The following is an 18876-nucleotide window of genomic DNA, read 5'->3' as shown; positions in this document are numbered from 1 at the left end:
AAATTGTTTGTGTTCATCAGTAAGCCGCAAGTTGTCCTTATTTGTCGAACGCCATTAACAAAAAACGTAAATATTATTTAAACAAAATAACCAAAAACTTAATGAATGCAAATTAGCATATTTAAAACGTAATGCCTGCTGACAATTGCAGAAGGCCCGCACTCTCGGAGCTGCAGTTTTATTATTTATGGCGCATTAAATGCCAAGCTAAACAAAACCCATTGCAGTAATTTAATAATTTCAGTTTTCATGGAATTGAATGCCGAGAAAAAATGGAATGCGAGTTCCGTGCTGAGCTTAATGCACATTTGCAGGATTTTACATTGTTTTCGGCGGCTTTAATGCATAATTATGGCCTCCGATAATTAATAATAATTATTTTTGGCAGCTTATTTATTGCCTCAGATTTGTAACGCGATTAAATTCCTGTATATTTTGGGCTTTACGCCTGCAAAATGAAATTATTTTTTAAATCACTTTTTATCCCCGCCTTAAAGTGAATAATTTGTGTTGCTTTTAATCCCTGTTTCTATTATTTACGAGCTAACAAATTATTTGGAAATGTACATAGATTTTTAAAATCTGTGGTTGAACACTAATTTATGGTATTATGAAAATATGAATCTGAAATACACAAATAAACGAATCTTATTTAAATAACTTGCTATCTATTGTTTAAAGCTTAACAATTTCCAAGTTAGAATTTAAATTTTTGGCTACTTTGTTAAAGTAACTATTTAAAAAAATAAATTAAATATGAAACTGAATTTAAGCAATCGATATTTTGATACATGTCTGAATATGCATACATCCATGTTTTATTTTCCGCCTGTCTTTATATATATAGTATATCAAATATTAAATTGACTTTTGCCCAAAATATTTGCCCGGTCACGTTTCATTGTTAATTTCTACAAATTTTTGCAAAATGCATATAAAATTTAACGGCCCCTCACAATGCCGCAGACACAACGAAAAACCAATGTATTTTTTGGACCGACCTAGTGGGTGGTAAAATGGGTCGAAAAGGGGGTGTGTGACGCAGAAGGAGGCATTGGGAAAATGATAAAAAAAGGAACCAGCAGAAGCACGGACAGGGGACAAGGACATATTGTAGGCAAACACACATATTTTGTTATAGGCCGATTTGGGCTTTGTGCCTTTGCGACGTATATTTTTTGGTTGCCTTTTTTAATATACTTGGGGATATAGGGATAGAAATTAACATAAAAGAGTTAAAATTTTATTTTTGAAATCAAATTTAAAGAAATAGTGCAATTTTGTTTTTAAGCGGGACCAAAAACTGCGGAACTTTACATTATGTTATTTGTTTATTTGAATATCCTAGTGCGACAAGGTAAACCTTATATTTTTTGCTCTTGTCAAAATATTTTATACCATTAAGTTAACATCTTTATATTTTATACGTTATAAAATAATAATAATACTATATGGCTTATAACCCATAACAAATTTTTTAAAACCCTTTTAATGTAGCTTTTGTAATTACTAATAAAAGTAAGCAAAACAAGAAGTAGAGTTTGACCTTGATCCTTTTCAGAAAATAAAAAAGGTGTTATTTTGTCTTCTAATACAAATTTTATAATTAAAAACGCATAGTTACATTCATAAACAAAGTCACCAAATACAAAATGATTTTTTTTTATTAACTAGTTACTACAAGAGCTATCATTTTGACCGCAATTGTACAAGCTTGTTGCATATTTAAGCGATTTTAAAACATTTGTTACTCTCTTTTTCCGTGTGTGTGCCCGAGTGTGCGGTGTCCCCGCTTTTATTGTTTTGGTTATCAATGCTCAGCGCTTTTAAAAAATTCAATTGCGGTCGGAAGTCGTCGCACTCACATAAACTGCGACCCATCGTCCGCCCCTCGCCCGGGTGCTCCCCCTGAACGGCAACAATTTACATTTAAATGGCGATAAAAAAAGTGATACAAATGTAAAATTCTAGACTAGACCCAAGCCGGACCTCTTCGCTTTAATGACGACATTTCCAACTGCCAGAAAGAGAGGTAGAGGATGGGACTAGGGACTGGGGACTAGGGACGAGGGACCAGCAGCCTCTTACAATTCTGCGCAAAATGCAAATTTAAATTCTTTCCAATTGTTATTGTTGGTGTTCTATTTGCACTTTGGTGCAAACACTCGACGCCTTTCGCCCTGGCCGCAAAACAAACGACAAGCTGGAACATACGTTAGCTCTCGTTTCCTTTTGGGGATTCCCCGTCGTCGTCCATTTGCCCCACATCCCGTCCGTCCATCGTCCATTTTTTCCCCCATTGTCGTTGCCATTTTGTTGCTGCCTTTTTCGTGTGTCTTGCTTTTTGCCCGTATTTGTATCGGTGAAAGATTTTTAAATATTTCATGATCTTCGCCTGGGGCAGTGCCACCACCGCCATCAAGTGCACGGAAAAATTTCAATTTGTATACAAATGAATTTTTATCGAGACAAAATAATAATTGCAACGTGCAAATACGAGGACAATTCCACAATCTTGAATGCCAATGTTTTGCAGATCTGATGAGTGAATGCACCTACCAGGAGTCAGGGGATACATATCATAGACAAAGTAGAAAGTTTAAGCTTAGTCATAAATTGTATTAAATGAATATTTTTTAATATTCCCATAGAGTTCCTGTATGATCCTCTTTCCGGCCAGGACCTTCTTTAAACGCCTTAATCGCATTGACAGTTAATACCGTTTCCCAGAGTTATTCTAGAACCCATAACTTGGAATATATTTTCCCTATTTACATCATATTTAAGTAGTATTTATGCCGACACGCATTCCCCCATTGCCTTTTGGCGGAAATTTTACCAATTTCCGAAATGACAGAATCAGAGAATTTACAGCGCCGTCAATCTTTATCGAAGCCATTGCACTTGGCTGGCCAAACAGCAACAGCAGCACCAAAGTGGGCGTTTTTCAGGGGTTTTCCCCCGGGGGCGTGGCGCTTGGCATATTTCGTTGGAAAAGCCCCCGATAAGCGAGTGCAAATCAGTTGGCAAGGCGAGCATAACGAAAGCTGGCTCAAAAAATGATTCCTCCAGTTGATTTTCTGCAGCATTTTACTCTCCGCTCTTTGCCGTGCATTTCCCGATTAACCAGCTGCGGCGATTCTGGCGAGACTTTTGAGCCCGTGCCAAAAGGATTTTTGGCAAATCTGTTATCTGCCCGGACTTTTCACTCGGCTCGCAGGACGCGTTCCAGGCCACTGCAGCCGGACTGTGTTCGTAATTGACAAATTTATGAGACCCGGGTGGATGATTTATTCGGAGGGATCTTAAAGACATCCCCTCTTGGGCTATTCGAATTAAATTATTGTCTTAATTATGCAATTCTATTGGATAGAGTTCGAATTTGACTTCAAGCCAGGAAGATGAGAGAGTATTCGTTTTATGCTCCAATTGGCTTCAGACTGAAATGTAGCTAAGCACTTGAAGAAAATAGGTTTCCTTTTCCGGATTTGGTACTTGTTTTTTTCATAAATATATTCGGGACTTAATACTGATTCATAGATATATAATTACTTGATATTTATATTCAAATTATTATAGCAGAACATTAGCAAGCTTTTTGGGAGACTTTTTATATTGAAAAGGAGTAATATAATGAAGGATCCTGAAAAGGAGAAATATATTGATTGAATTATGAATCTAATTAATTAAGTATATATAAAATTATAAATTCAATCATTAGTTTTCATAGTTAAACCTATATTTATAACATTTCCCTGTGTATTGGGGTCGGTTTGCTGGGCACGCATTTTAATGAAATCAAAAATTTACGACACTTTTGCCGAGTCAAGCAGAAAAATTCTGCAAAAGCTGCTGCACTTGGGAGTCTTATTTTCCCCTCATTCCCTCCTTTCTCCATTTTCCATAAAGTTTCTGCAAACAAAAATCTGTTTGTGCTTAGAACTGTGAAACGGGAGTTTTTCGCGGGGTGGAAAATGGAGGGGAACCGGAGGAGAGGGAAATGCTCCTCTCATACATGCAAATGGCGCATTGAAACAATAAAAAGGGCGCGGCTGACTGACTGAAAAGGGGGCGGCTGCTTGCAGTTATTTATGCAACGAAGCGAAACAACTAAAATGCAAAATGCGCGAAGATTTCGAGTTTCGCCGAAGTGACGAGCCATGCAAATTGGCGGCAGTGGCACAGTGGGTGACAAAAGTGGTCCAAAAGCGAAGAGCAGAGCAAATACCCAACGACCCACTGTTCGCGAATTTGGGGAAAACTTTCAGCTGCAACTTTGACGACCCCTTTGCCTTGTTTGACTTGCAATAAATAGTAAATAAATCTGTTAAATGAAAGCATATTACTAGGAATTATAAATATATAGTAACTAATATTGTCTTATTTTTTTAACATAAGTTTTTAGGTAACTATATTAAAGTTGTACGAAATATCTAAATTAGTTTACTGTTTGTTGTCTTTTAACAATAATATTGAAATGTTTTAAGTTATTCAACAATTAATCAAGTACATAGTTCCCTGTTAAAAACAATCAAGTTTCACGAACCTTGTTTTAGAGAATTTCGCATCTCAATTAGAGCACTTTTCCGACTTTCCGGTGCATCCGAAGAACTTGACCACAAAAGACGGGCCCTTCAGTTCAACACCTCTCCATGTCAGTCGCAAATGTTGCAGCTTTTGTTGATCCGCACACAATGCATTATGTTAATTTGTGGAAATCTGGCCAAGTAACTGTCCGTTGTACTGGCAAGCCCTCATAAACAGAGAGCCACTCGGCATTAAAGTCGAGATGCCAAGTAGTGTCTGTCAGCTTCAGGACGGGATTTGGCCAGGAAGAGCCCTCAAACCCCTTGAGCTCTACGGACCAGACCTCCTCCACAGACTATACAGACTGCGGGCTTGTGTCAGAATTCCAGCTACCAACTCTCCGGCAGTTTGGCATCTTTTCTGCTGCCGCTTTTGTTGACATGGCTTTTGCGGCGTTGTCACAGCCGATGTCTCGTGTTGCATGTTGCACGTTGCACGTTGCACACAGCACACAGCAGACTGCACAGTGCACACTGTTGCCACATGTGCTGCAGCAGTCTGGCAGAAGAAAGCCAAGAAAAACCCGAGGAAAAACCAGCAGCATGTGAATGGAGTGTGAACGCGCGAAGCTGACGGCGGCTGTCATTTGCCATTTGGCTGCGCCTTTTTTGCATGCCACCTTTTCTCCAGTATTACCCTGGCTTTTCCCTGCCACACTCCCCTTTTTTTATTTTATTTACTGCCACCCGCGTGCGAGCAACTTGCCGCTTAATTATGGAGCTCTCAAGGAGGCCCAAAGTAGTGGCAAGTTGACACCGGAGAGACTTGAGAAGGCCTGCCATAAAGTATGTTCAATTAAATGTAATTGCTACAAAGGTAATCACTCATTTATTTTATATTTCTCGTATCGGAAATACATTTAAAGCACTCTTCAAAATTAGCTCCTGAATAATAGATTTAATTTCCATGGCACGCAGAGTGGGAATCATTTTCCACACAATTTCTATGATAATTGCACAAATCACAGACTTTGACTCGCAACGGCTGGGAAACTAATCAAAACTTGGCTTTGCTGCTTGTAATAACTTCCATTTGCAGACATCAGTTCCACTTGCAGAACCATCCTCTTTCCTTTATTTTTTACCAAAGAAATAGCTATAGCTATAGCCCTTCCTCTGCTGCTATTTTTTGAAGTTGTGCAAAAGTTTTAACTTGACAAACCCAACAAGTGCCGATGACAATGGACCGACCGGCCATGGACGACGAAGTGAAACGGGATAAAATATTAATAGTCAAGCGAACTTTTGCAATTGACTATCATCAAGGAAGTGGGCGGTAGGGGATTGCCATCGGAATGGGGGCAGCATCAGCATCTATAATTTCTTACGCTCAAACAAACTTGGCCAGAGAAAATGCACTGCCAGCTGGCCAGGCTCCCGTCCCGTCTCTCTCTTCTTCAGTCTTTTTTTTTCACAATTTGTTAATGACTGCAAAATGAACTTCTTGGAGCCGGGGACTGGACCTGGAACTGGAACTGCCACTGGGACTGAGACTGAGGCTTGGGCAAATAGCAGCTGCCGGTTCCTGGGCAATCCGGAATGGATCCCTGCGACGACAATGTTTTCAGCACCATCCAGCAGCCGGTCCTCGGCCCGCGGACTCATCACTTTCGTTGTCGCCATTGTCCGCTGTTGGTTGTTGGGCCGGGCTGACGTGACGTTCCATCACAGGACATTTCATAGCCCCATCCGCTGGCTCCGCTCCCATCTCTATCGTGGTGGTCACACTGCAAAAAATAATGTGGTATTAACCAAAGACTTAATAGATTAGAGAGATTTACATTGATATATCGAAAAGTATGGTCTTTAGAGGGTTGGAAATTAAAGTTTCTCTGTTAATTAACATTCACAGTGCTTCCCTTTAAAACCCCTTAAAATTAGGACCCTAAATCTTTGCTCCTTTTTTGTGGTGCAGGCCTATCTGCTCACTAATGCGGTTTGTTTTCGCAATTTTTGTTTTGCGCTTCGTTATTTCTTGTTTTGTTTCAAGTCCAGCTCCGGTCTCCCCTTCCTTCTGGCTTTTATTCTGTTTTCCGCTTTCTGCATACTTCCTTCGAGCGGCGCTTTTCAGCAGAAAACAAACAACGTCACTACGCGGCCAGGATGCCAAACAAGCTTGAGTCGCCAGGCGCAATTTTTCATTCTGGGCCCAGGATGGGCGAAAGGACATGGGCAAAGGACAATGCCACCCATTCATTACCAGTGCTTTGGTTGCATGCAGCGTGGCGTTGTCCTTTCCAGTGCTGCCAACTCGATCACGACAAATCTGTGCTCTTTTTGTAAATCCTAATATATGAATTTTAGCATTATAAATATTTATATATTCCTCTGTTCTAGACAAAATAAAAAGCTGAAAACCACTAAGACATTGTGTAGTATTTTTATTTAATTTACTTTACTTATAATTTCAAGTACAAATTTAAGTCATTGATGCAAAAAATGTATTTTTGTACTTCCTTTTAGTATTTTATTTTATTAAAATTCCACATTTTAGCGTCTTTTTATGACCTACATGTGCCTGCACTGTTGTTGGTTGCTGTCCCGCTGTCCTATGTCCCTTCGGTCCTTGCCATTCCGGGATGGTGTCCTGCAATCGCCGCCTGTACATCATCCGGTGGTCTATCTGCTCGTCCTCCTCCGCTGGCTCGTCTTTCCTTCCTTCCTTCCGTTTCATTGCCAGCCGCGCATCCTTCCGCATGATGACACTGTTTTTGGCGGCCACCATAACCGCTGCTAGTGTCCCAGCCCCCCACGGTCACCCCTTCTCTTACATTCCCGCACTCCTAACCATTTTCCGCATTTTCCATTTTCCCCTGGTTTCCCAGCTTCAGTCCCAAGTCCCAGCCGCGGTCCTGGCCTCATTTAACTTGTAATTACGCTTGAGCAAAAATCAAAGTGGCTCAAGTTGCCAGCGAGCCCCAGAAAACTCCGGAAAACTCCCCCATCCGCCGCACTTGTCACCAGCGATTTTTCCCCCGCCTTCAGCTTAGCACGTGCCCTGTGCTTCGCCGTAGTATTTTTTGTCCTTTTTCCCAATCGCGGTATTGGATGGGCCGAAAAGCATATTGGACCAAAGTTGAAGGCTATTGATTGGCGGATAGAAAATTTGAAAACTATCACAAAAAAAATATACAAGAAAATGCTAAAATTAATGGAATATTATTTATTTTGCTGATAAATATAAAAGGCAACAGAATTTAAGTTCAAGGTAATTTATTATTCTTTAATAATTATTAACATTTTATAAATAACTATATTATACGCACAAATGTTTTACTGTTTTTAAGTATATTTAATAATCTCCTATTTAGTTTGCAGTCTTTATAGTAAAGTAACTATATAGTCGATCTATTCTTTTGCCTTGCATTATCTTCGTAGCCCTTTTTTGTCTGGAATTTTCAGTTGGCCGCCAATTTGAGCAGCATAAAATATTTAAAATCTCGCGTGGCTCTGATTATTACTGTTGTTCGCTACCCTTTTTTTTTGGCTTGGCCTTCAGGTCTCCCAGCTAGGACCCCTCTCCCATACCTTATAGCGCAATCCCTCGGCGTCCCCTGTTACCACGCCTATGACAGCTTTTCATTTAGCATCTGCCTGCGACTCTGGTTTCTGTAACATTTTCTTTTTCCTCTCAAAATTATGGCGCTAACCTTTTTCTTGTTTTTCGGTGCCTTTTTTGTTTACGCCGATTTCCTGCGCGACTTTCACGCACTTCCGTTGAGAGACCTCCGGGCTCTCGAGGGGAATCCCCCGTTTTGGGGAGCCTCGTGCAACCGAAATGATGTGCTGATTTACGCTTAGGCTTTTAGTACATAATTTATAGGGAAGGTCGGGCATAAACAGCTTAAATTATGTGACTGCAAAGAGCTTAAGTAATAAGGGTAAGTCAGGAAGGAAGTCAACTTAAAAGTTCAATATAATTGTTGTTTTAAATACTAAAAACTGAACAGTAAATAGGAATTACTTTAATCAATATAAATAAAGGTATCTTTTATTATTCTTTTATCTTAAAGTGCTTTCTTTTTATATCCTTAAAACATACAAGTTTGATACTTGAAATTAGATATTGGCAAAGGGCAAGGGACACAGCTTGGTTATCCAATACGCAGTTAGCTTTACGGCCAAAAGTAATTAGTCGAGAGCCTAAATAGTGCTCTGGCTCAACAAAAACAGTCAATAACCCTTTTCAAAGGGAAACAAACTGATGACCACCGTACAAAGAAGTTCCATTTACCGAAATTCGGATTGGAGTTGCCCTCTCTTAGTTACTCCCATATTGACAGATTCATTGTGGCTTTCAGAGGACGTGCACTCACAGAAAAGCATTGAAAATAAAGGAGATAAGACGAAAGAAAACATGAATACTAATTAAAGATTAGTTTATATATATATGCTAGAGATGGAATATTAAATTAGATTCTAAAAAACCAAGTTAATATTGTATTTTAATGTCGAATTGAAAGTCTTAAAAAAAGTATAGAATATGTTTAATTATCAATATAATACTAATATAATATAAGAGTATCTATTTATGCAAATGCCACCTAGTTATTCGTAGTCATGTAGACAGAAGATACAATGACTCTACACTTCTTGTGCATTCGTAGCCCTGAAGCTTAGGATTTATGTTCGAAAGAGGCAAACAGATATAATGAAAAGAGAAAGGAAGGTTAAGGTAACGTGGTGCGGCTGCGCAGATGAACAAAACAAACTTGCGAACAATGGGAAGCTCCTAAAAAAGTCAAAATTAAAATAAGCTTTTCTATGTTAACATTATTTCAAATACCTATTTTCTTTGCTTTTAAAACAATCCATTTCAAAGTAGTGCAACATTTTTCTTCCAGTGCCTGTAAGCGAGTGTGCGAGTTGGGAAAAACTCTTTCAGGACGGGTTCCTGTTATCTGCCGGTAAACATGGCTTAAGCTGCAAATAATCACAAACGCTCATATTTGCCCACATGCCCAGTAGTGGCCCACTCATTTAGGCAAAGTCCCTGGCAGGCAAAGCCCCTTACCACCTACCACCCCCCATTGCCATTCACTTCGACTCCGACCGCAATATCAACACATTTGGGTTTTAGCCATAATGAAGTTGCTAACTTCTGAAGTGCGCCGGCAATGGCTGTGTAAGACCAAAACATAATCAAAACCGAATTATGTGCTTTAAATGCGTCCAAGTCGTTGTCTCGGTCTCCGTCTGCGGCACCAGAGTTCCCATTCTCTCCCCTCGCTCCAGCTGAAAGCATTCAAACTATCATTTTCCTACTTAGCAGAATGTGTGCCGACAGTCGCCAGCAGTCTGCCCTGTCCCTATCCCTATCCCGTCTCCCCTTCACAGTCACATGCATATAGTAATTAGAAAAGAAAAAGAGTTGGTTGCAAAGAAAAGCAATTAGTGTCTCTCTCAATTTCTATCCGCATAGTTTCACAATCTTGAGCTGCACAAGCAAACATACACTCGCTGTGGGATCCTCATCATCGAAGGGATTGCTTTCCCTTATTCGGTTACTTGGTGACCGACCCTATTTTCCTGCTCCTCTGAATGTGAGTATCCTTGAAGTGATTAAGCGCATTTGTGCTCTATACACACACACACACAATGGTGGATACGAAAAAAAAGACACTCGAGTTAATTTTAAGAATGTATGCTAAACCATTTCAATATTCGCTCTATATATTTTAATAACCAATATATTTAATATATTGGGTAATTCTTAAGTTTAGTTCGATCTCATTACTAAATAACTAGCTTAATTTGATGTAAATATCCCTAAGTTGCGTATGTTTCTATTATTTTGTCAAGTGTATCCAGCTTGAGTGCCAGCGGAAGCTCATCTCGAGTTTATTGGTGGCGCCAAACTGGAACTGAGACGATCCACACGGCGTATGCGTATTGGGCGGCGACCCATTAATGGCCCTTCGATATATGTTTTGTGATGAAAACGAAAACAATTAACACCGAAATGATGGAACGAATCATGGTCAGGGCGGGGTCAAGAAAACACAAACGGATAGGCTTACAGTATATATATATAGGATATATATGTATCTGAGGAGAGAAAAAAGAGAAAGAGAAAGGACAAAACTACACAAAAGTTGAGAAGTGTTGAAGGCAGGCAAAGTTTTTTCATCAACGAAAACATTTTCCGAGCGATGGTGATGGCAAGTAGTTTGCTGGTCAAGCGTGGTCAGGGGAGGGTTTTTTCCGTAAGTTTGATGGACGCGTTCACCGGACGGACAGCGAACAGCAGACAGCGGACAGCGGACAAACGGACAACTTGCGGGCAAACGGACAGCGGACAGCGGACAGCGGACAGTGGACACTGGACTCCGGACACCCGACGGAAGTGAGGCAAGAAAACTTTGATGGGCGGCGGCGGGATGGATGGTATAGGTAAACAGCAACAAAGTAAATATCAAGTTAACGCCTGCGGCTCTCCACTTGGAGAACAGCTAGAAACTAAAAGCGGAAACGGAAGTTTGCCATCGAACGGCGAATTTTGTGCGTGCGCTGCGTATTTCCAATAGCAATTCGAATTCGGATGCGGATTCGTATTTGCTTTTTGCAGCTCACTGGCTACCTTTCCTCGGCATTCACAGCGTCTGGGGCCAAAACAAATAATGGCTGAGATTCCATTTCGCCCAGAAGTTTCTATATAACAAAGTGCTCGGCGTCTGATATATCAGTCTCCGGTTCCCGGTGGGGGCAGCGTGTCCTTTGTTTTTGGCTTTCAGTTATTTGCATGCCCTTTGTCGCTCTAATGTCACAGTGCACATGTGTATATGTACACACATTCATTCAGTATATGGGGTTTGCATGGCTCAGTTGTCACTCGGCGGACTTGTACCATATATACACTACTATCTGTTTCCCTGTGTGCCACTTTTTATTTAAAACTATATTCCCTTTTAAGAGGTAAGTTAGTTTAAAAAAGTTAGTAAATAAAATTCGATATTTTGCTGAATTAATACATTTATTTATAGATTTATTCAAGCCGGCTTCCTCCAATTCAGTCAGTTAGCCGAGCTGATAGTCAGCCAGGAACTCCGAGGTCACATCGGAGCTGGGCCAGTAGTACTCGATTTCCCCCTCCTCATTAAGTTTCTCTCTAGCGTCTTCGAGTGGGATCACAGTCATACTATCAATTGCCAAGGTATTCGCGGTACTGCCCTCCACCAAGGCACAAAATTTGAGATAAGAGAGATCCCAGCCACGGACTACTTGCGACTTGGCCTTTACTTCATCAGGAACGTCCTTTATATAAGAAAGTGGAACCACTGGCCTTCCATTAACGACAATATACGAAATAAAAGAGCCCCCTGATAAGTGAATAAAGCCACACTTATTCTGGGGGGTGTCAGCAAAATCAGAAGTCAACATCCGGTAGCATTCCGATCGGAACTGGTAACAGTCCAAGGCATCTCTAAGTGTCATCAAGAATTCATTTTGAGTAAACTTGCCTCCAAATTGCCCGTTGCAGTGCTTGGAATTGATTTCATTTATCAACTTGATTTCTGAAGCAAGGATCTTGTATTTGCGAACGTTGGGACCGCATTTAGCGATGTTCGGGTGCAGAGGAAAATTCCTAAGCTTCACCTTGAGCATGCTCTCAGCACAGAACTTCTCCAAGTTGCGGTAAAAGTAGGGAATTACCTTCAAATTGGGTCCTGCCAGTTCGGGCTTTGACGGTTCCAGCTCTTCCCAGCCAAAGTGTCCGGAGATGGTCTTCTCGTCGATGCGGTGCTCAGGAACCCTGGTGGTTTCCTTTGGCTTCTCCTCTCTCTTTCGCTTCTGGGCCACCGCTGCTTGCGGATCCTGCTCCTTAATCTTCACGGGCACTTGACGTAATTCGTCATCATCGGGTTTCTCCTTTTTAGGGACTAGAATACTTCCAAAGCTGAGAATTGGACTGTCGCTGCGATCTTCCGATTCTAAGATTGGATCAGTTCCATGGACCGGAAGGATTTCGTTTTTGGAGTTTTCCATTTTTTTTCCTTTGTAGTATTCAATTTACTATTTCTCGCCAGGCAATCGAAAATGACATTTGAATGCTATGACCAAAGGCATTCAAAGACCTACTTTATAGAGATTATTTAGCACTTGTTTTCGTCTACGAGTTGGAGGTAGGAATAAAGTAGAGTATGGAAATGGTGAAACTGAGGACAAGCATAATTATTACAAATGGGTTTTAGTAATTTTTTTAAAACAAATAATGCATTCATACATTATTGTATTGTTTTACCTATTTTATTATATGAGCTGTATCTGATTTTATAAAATATGGAAAGGAACTGCTAGAGAGAGCGAGAACAGCTTATTTTTAAAATTTTATTTTTCTAGCGAGCTTTAAAATTTATTACATTAATATCATTATTTTAATCCATGCTACCACTGCGTATACGCAACTTAATGGTAACTATTTTATATCAAACCAAGAAATGAAGCTAACTTCGGAAATCCAAAATGTATATACCCTTGCATTGGAAATTGGTCGTAAAAATTTTAAAAATGACCTAATTTTCAATCGGAAATCTTTTCTGTGGTAGTTTTTATTAGATTAACAAATCAGAATGAAATTAAAATTGTAAAAATTTAAATTTTTCTCGAATCCTTGATAAAATTTACGATATAAAATTTTAAAATATTTGTTCCTGCCTGAAATGGCTAGATCGACTGGGCTGTTGATGCTGATCAAGAATATATATACGTTATTAATGACTCCTTCACTGCATACCATGCTTCTGGCTAAAATTATAATACTCTGCAAGGGTATAACAAATTCGTTTTATTTCTTATGGCTGACACAAATAGTTCTAATTGAAAAAAAAAGAACTGCGCTCAAAACTTTGTTTGACATTTATTGCCGTAGGCCAAACATTTTCCGTTGCCACTGTCTAGCGAGCGGAGTTTTTGCTTGCAGCGTTTCAACAAAATTAAAGAAGTTTTGCGTTTGCAATTTGTCTCCGCTTTCCGTTCCCTTGTACCCGCCATTTGATACCCTACACACACACATACACACACTAGGGAATGTAACATAGAAGCAGAAGAACGTACACGGAATATATTTTGCATTTTTGCCAAGTGAAGCGGAATGCAAAGTCATCATAGGCAACGCCGAAAAGTATGCGGCAAAATATTTGGCTTTTCCGAGAACAACAAGAGGCTCATGCATATTCAATTGCTGATTGCGTGTGTCACTGCAAGTGTGCAGTGATAAGGCAAGTCGAAAGCAATTTCTCAAGCCCATAACGAGATACTATTTCCACAGAATGGGCTAAAAGGTTGCACCAAAATAAGGGAATTTAAATATGGATATACAAAGGTTTTTACCTATTATTATAAACCAGGCAGGAGGACCTTTGGGCTTTATTTATTAAAATATTTGTTTATTGTTTTATAACACAAATATTCCTCTGAATATACATAAATATTATTTGTTTTATTATAGAATTTTGCAGAGTATTATTATTTTATTCAGAAACTAGTGAAGACAAGTTTTACGATTGGAAATCAAGGCATTATTATCTTAATTATGATCAAAATTTCGTGTTCCTCTTTATTATTTTAATTCCCCTATTAAAGCAAAACTATTAAATTTTTAAAGTGATTCCAAAGACACTCGGTCTCCTCTCTAAATGCCCCACAGAATTGCTCTCCACTGGTCAAGAGACAGCAGGGCGTATTTTTAATTTCATTTTTTCATTCTCACTCTTGGGTAAGCCCCCTCCCACATTTTCCGCCCAGTCCTTGGCCTCCTCCAGTGGTGCTAATATGAAGCGGTACATGGCACCACCATCGCCTTCCCTTGGCCCAAGTATGCAACAATAACAATATTTAAAGGTATCTGCCAATTTATTTTAATGGCCGCAATTAAAGTTAATTACTCGCGTAGACAAAACGTGCAAAAGCCAAGGCGATGGCGATGGCGATGGGGAGACACGTTGGGCGAGGGATTTTCCGGTGGAAAAGTGGAAAACCGGCGACAGCTAGGTGCTCCAGCATCTTTTCCCGGTACTGGCAGCGCCCAATTAGGCATAATACGCTCGACTTGGCCGGGTGTCGTTGCTCGACGGCTAAAACTTTGCGGCCTCCTCAGTTGCCTGTCCACCCCCTCGATTTTCCATTTCCCATTTCCCGGGCTCGTGTTTAATTTTCCTAATGATATTATTGCAGTTGACCCTATTAGAATTTGACTGCGGCAAATGACTCAAAATGAATATTTAGTTTGGCCGGGAGTGCGAATTTAAGCGCCTGCCTAATTGCCTGAAATGTGATATGGTTACTCAGCCAGAGCGGCTCGATCAATTAATTTTGAGGGCTAAGCCTTGAGAGATATAGAGGGGCTAATTGCCAATGCGACTGCCGCGATGGAAAAGAAAACAGTGCCAGTCGTCCTTGTGGCCATTCTCCATCCCAAATTCCACCCTGAACCTTTACCCGTACCAATTTCTATTCATTTACTTTGCGGCTGTCGCCAGTTTCATCACCACAGCATCGGGTCGAACGAAGGGAAAAAGCAAACGCAGAATACCATGGCACTTTTCAACACATTCTTGGAAAAGCCTCGAGGGATTTCCAACTCGTAGATACCCTATCAAAGCGGGTACAGATATTGTAACAACTCCATAAAGAGAAGAGTCATGACATGACCAAATATGTCGCAATATCAATTGAATTTATAAAACTTCTTCTTCATCAAGTACGTTAAGTTTAAACAATTTATTTATAAAATTATGTAAAATTTTTAGAAAATCCAATATCATATTGTGGTAAATCCTTTAAATATAATTTAAAATTTGTATTCTTGCTATTGCCAAACTAATCCCATTTAAAATTCTCCTATTTTCCTAATAATACTTATAGTATCTATCAAATTTCTGACAATTAATAATTTTATAATTTAATTTTGGATGTCAGTGTGCCTTGGAAATATAGGTAAGACCCTAGAATGAAACGTGTTTACTTGCAAAAGGAATGTACTAAATGGAAATTGTTTTCTGCGGCTGTCTTGGCCATCGGCTACATAATTTCTCTCGTCTTGCCACAATCGCACAAGCGACAAACACTTGAGAACAATAGTTGCCAGGGGAGAAAATGAGCGAAAAGACGGGAAAAGGGGACACAGTGCGGTTCCGACTGCAACCACAACAATAATGACTTTATGAAAAAATGATTATCCTGCTTGGCTGTCTGCAGTGCCAGCTCAACGGTCTCCAGTCCACGGTTCTCCTGCCTTCGTCCATCGTGCTAAGCAGCCGGGTCTGGCCAACTCTATTAAAGGGAGATAAATGAATTTGGTTAGAGATGGTCATTCAGATAGGTTAGACGGGAAGGTAAAAAACACCTGGAGATAAAATAAAGCTTTATGTTTAATGCGGAACAACCCCTCAGATGAGACAGTGTCCCTGAAGGCCAATGTAGAGATCTTTCTGATGAAATAGAGGTTAAAGTATTCGGAGGAACTTGTTTAAATAGTTATTATTCTATCATAAAAAGAGAGATGCGTAACACAACTAATTTCAAAAATATCTATACCTCGATACCTTAATGCCCGACGACGAGATGAATTTAATTTCCATCTCTAGCTCTTATTTGATTCGCTTCCTTTTGTGGCAAATAAGCAGAAAATCGTTTGCCAAAAATGTTGTCAACCACGGAAATGGAAATGACCAGGCCCAGACCAGACTGGAGACGACTGGTGACTCGGTTCTCCAGGTCGAAAATCCCCTTAGTTCCGTCCGTGATGAGGGGAGGAGGGACCTCTGCCAGACGGTGGCGTATCGCCCCTCGATTTTCCCGCTTTTATCCGAGAAAATTCTGCTGTTTACGCAAGATGACAAAGGAGCTGCAGCTGAGGGGCAACTACTTGGGGGTTTGTCTATAAGTTCACCGTTAGATATATGGTAATGGCCTTCTCCTTGGTGGCCATAGAAAAGCGTTTTCACTGCGTAACTTGGCCAGCCACTTTTCCAGTGCGATATCTTTGGGTTGTCATCAAAAAGCCAGCGGCTGCCAGACATTGGTCCCAAAGTCTTCGACTCACTGGCTCTGGCAGGGGCTGGCAGGGATTTTGGTTTTCAGCCAAATTACTCGAAACAGTTTTTGGATCGGGCAGGAGTAGAAGAGCTGACAGAACTGATTTGGAATTGAAATGAAATGAATGAAGAACTACGAATTTTAACTTTTGCAGAGTTGGCAAAATCGTAATGACTTCAGCGACGAAATACTCAAAATCCAATCGAATTTACATTTTGGCGGTACAATTTGTCTTATTTGTATTGTGGAAAAATGTATTCTAACCTGCAAATCAAATAATGAGTGACAAACTTTGATTTAAAGTCAAAGAATGTCTTTTAACCTCATACAATATTGTTCCCCCTTTGATTTAGGTTCCTTCATTTAGTATAGAGAACTTTGCAGAGTTTTTAGCTTATTAAAAGTTTAATGCAGTTTTTGGTATTGCATTCAACAAAGCACCGTAGTGTTCCTTTTTCTTTTTTGTATTTATTTCTGAACTCTAAACCAATTCAGCAAAGTGGGCATTTTAATCTGTGTCTCTGCGAGAGCCAGGGTGAATTTATGGATGGAGGGAGGGAGGCAGCAAGTGGACAATGCATTTGACCCACTGAAAGGGTGGTAAATAAACTAAATAAACTGCAATTGCAATTGCAGGCCAAAGAGTTTTTAGCCAGCTGAAAATCAGAAGCATTTTTCCACAAAATGGGCAAAAATATAATTCCAAAATAGGATACCGGGGATGGGCGGCTGGGGGTCATCGAATAAACGAAGCGATGACTTACATAAACATTTGGACAAGCTAACAGCAGAGCAAAGTAAACAAAAATGACACAACACATAAAAATGCTCAAACACACCACACACACACACACAGAGGGGGTCAGCTGGCAACTTAAACGAGCATCCGAAAGGATTTTGTGTACAATTTCCGTTTTATGACTCTCCAGAGTGGCAATAAATCTCACACAAAACTATTTCCGTTGCATTCGAGCTGCTGCTTAGCCCTCTTGCATGCAACTCGGCGATCGGGCCAAAGGGGAAGGGATGCATAAAACATATATATATATATATATATAGGAGATAGGTATAAGGGGGGAAGGCTGCACATTATCTTGTGCGCAAATCCGAAAAATCCGAATCCATTCGCTATAAATGGCGGTCGTCTGGCTGCGGCTTTCGTTTTTGAACCCCTTTGGTCCTGCCCCACGGCTTCACGGTTCCACGGTCCCGGGTCATTGTCGGCCACCGAAATGGCTCAAGCCTCCTCATCCCGATCCGTCCTTGGATCCTGATTTTCAGCTGCTTATGACTCGTCTGGGTCGCGTGTTTTGTATGGCCCATGCAACGAACACACTGAGCGAAGCAGCATTCCGGAAGATATTACATTTCGTCTACATTATTTCTACTCTAAGTAAACGATAAACTGGTGAATGGAATGATTATATTAAGTGTCTAGGAATTTGTGTTCAGTGTAGATTTCAGTCGCATATTGTTCTCTTTTTGCCAGCCCGCTTTTCCAACTATTTCCGCTGGATGTCTTTGAGCTGAGTGCGCTTTTAGTGCGGCATCCGCTTTGGCTACGCCCATCGAAAATTATGAAATACTTGCGCCGAATCAAAGATATTATAATAATAATAATCAAAATAATAATAATAATAAATACGAAAAAAGTGAAAAGAGATTTGCAAGTCAATTTGTTAGCTCCGAAAAGAGATTTGCCGGCTCGTCCTTTGTCCTCGTCATTAGAGCCAAAGTCACGATTTGACTTTATTGAAAGCACTTTAATTTAATGTGCGTGGATTTTGCTTTTCGCATTTCTTTGCTCCTTTTTTTCTTTTGCATAATTTTGCATAATCCTTTGCTATATGGAGTTTGGCTTCCTTTGCCTGCTTTGCTGTTTTCTTTACATTCTCTTGCTGCAGCACGGGGCGTATACGTAACGTGTAATTTCATTGCATTTGCATGTTTTATAAGACATCTCTCTGGCCACCGTCTATCTCTGTCTCTCTGGCAGAATCTATGCGGCTCCTTTTGTGTTTGTTTCACCAACACCCTGTAAGTGTAATATTTTTATTTATTTTTATCTTTTTGGAAAAGGATTTTCCGTTCGTTCCCTTTTCATTTTACCGGCTCAAGCAAAGTTTTATTGACAGTAAACGTGGGCGATACGAAACTAAAAGTTTTTCCCTGCTCTGGGGATTTCTCTGCTTAGATGCTGCTGTGATTCATAAAACAAAAGCGAGGAACGCTTCAAAAATCGAAAACATTTTGC

This window comes from Drosophila serrata, unplaced genomic scaffold (assembly GCF_035046125.1).
Source record: "Drosophila serrata isolate PLE 108 unplaced genomic scaffold, ASM3504612v1 contig_78, whole genome shotgun sequence".
NCBI classification, from domain to species: domain Eukaryota; kingdom Metazoa; phylum Arthropoda; class Insecta; order Diptera; family Drosophilidae; genus Drosophila; species Drosophila serrata.
This window is presented reverse-complemented; position numbering follows the sequence as displayed.